General features: G+C 38.5%; 1 pseudogene; it reads left to right on the top strand.

The window, feature by feature from the left end:
* Window positions 1–345: 345 nt before the first annotated feature.
* LOC102814751 overlaps window positions 346–1,664 on the top strand; it is a 127,651-nt pseudogene continuing 126,332 nt past the window's right edge.

A 1,664-nucleotide genomic window follows, 5' to 3' on the forward strand; every position in this document is an offset into this window, starting at 1 on the left:
CTGTAGGATAAGCATTGGGCTGCTAACCACAAGGTTAGCAACTCAAACCCACTAATCACTCCTCAGAAGAAAAGTGAGACTTTCTGCTCCCTTAGAGATGTATAATCTTAGAAATCCTAAGGACCATTTCTACTCTGTCCTTAAGGGTTGCTATGAATCCCAACTTGATGGCAGTGAGTGTGGCGTATGGATTTAGGATTCTTTTGTATCTAGAGTACTGAGCACTCGTGGGGGAATGATTGAAGATAAGCTCAGAGAGATCTGTTTACATGTCTAAAGGTTAAGTGGTTTGTAGTATATCTTGGAAGTCCTTGAAAACATTTAGAAAGACATCTCTTAACAGCAATGCCAAAGGACATTGAGAAGGGTGTAAGTTGTAGTTTTTATTGCTTCATTATTAGGTAGAGAGATCAAAACACCAACAGTAATACATAATGCATATACAAATAGCATATTTATTTGAATTTCAAAATAAGGTTTACTATCATTAGGTGTAAACATTTTTGATGTTAGATTAAATTTTAGCAAAGGTGAGCAATTCTGGAGTGATTCTATAGTCAATATTTCTATAACTACCACTTGTCCATTTGAAATTACTAGTAATTATCAGATGGAACTAAGTATTCCAATCTAATTAGACCTCTGATTTTCATATAAAGCATTTGGATGTCACTAAATAGAATTTATCAGCTGCTGGTTAATTGAAAAGTGTGTGCCTTGTGAGGCACAGTGTTTTAAAGACTCTAGGCAGTGCAGGAGAATGAGGAAAACAATTGTACACTACTATGGATTTTAGCTAGGCAGGAGGATAAGAAAAATAATTAAAATATAGAGATTGCAAAGGAAGAAATAAAACAGTTCTTGTTGTTGTTGTTAAGTATTGTTGAGTCAGTTCTGCCTCATAGCAACCTTGTTTAAGGTTTCCGAGGAGTCCTTGTGTGGCGCTGTGCATTAGTGCGCTGGACTGCAAAGTCGGTTTGAAATGCAAGGTTGGTAGTTCAAGCTGACAATTGCTTCTTGGAAACCCTGCACAGGGTCGCTATGGGTTCAAAATGACTCAACAGCATTTAATAACAAAAACAAATAAGGTACCCAAAGCTTTAAATCTTCACTGGAGCAGAGAGCCTTATCTTTTCCAGCTGGGTGGCTGGCAGCCTTGAACTGCAGAACTTGTGGTTTATGGTATGGAGTCACCACACTCCCAAAACTGTTATTATTTCCAGATAATATGATTGTCCACCAAGAGAATACAAAATAATATGCATAGACATTACCAAAACAACAAACCCCATTAGCATTAAGTTCGTTCTAAGTCATAGTGACGTTTTCGGACAGAGTAGAGCCACCCGATATGGTTTCCAGGGTTGGAATCCTATGGAGTTCTGGTGTGATGCTACAAGATAATGCACTAGACTTCAAGGTCAGTTTGAACTGCAAGATTGGTGGTTCAAACCCACAGCTGCTCCTCCAAAACCCTACACAGAGTCACGAGGAGTTAGACACTTTAACAACAACAACAGTCTTACAGAAGCAAAATGCCACATCCTTTTCTATAGATATATAAGACATGTATAATATATTGTTGTTTGTTGTTAAGTGCCATCGAGTCGGGTCCGACCCATAGCGACCCTGTACAGGGTTTCCGAGGGTGTAAATCTTTACGG

This window comes from Chrysochloris asiatica, unplaced genomic scaffold (assembly GCF_000296735.1).
Source record: "Chrysochloris asiatica unplaced genomic scaffold, ChrAsi1.0 scaffold00174, whole genome shotgun sequence".
In the NCBI taxonomy this organism is placed as follows: domain Eukaryota; kingdom Metazoa; phylum Chordata; class Mammalia; order Afrosoricida; family Chrysochloridae; genus Chrysochloris; species Chrysochloris asiatica.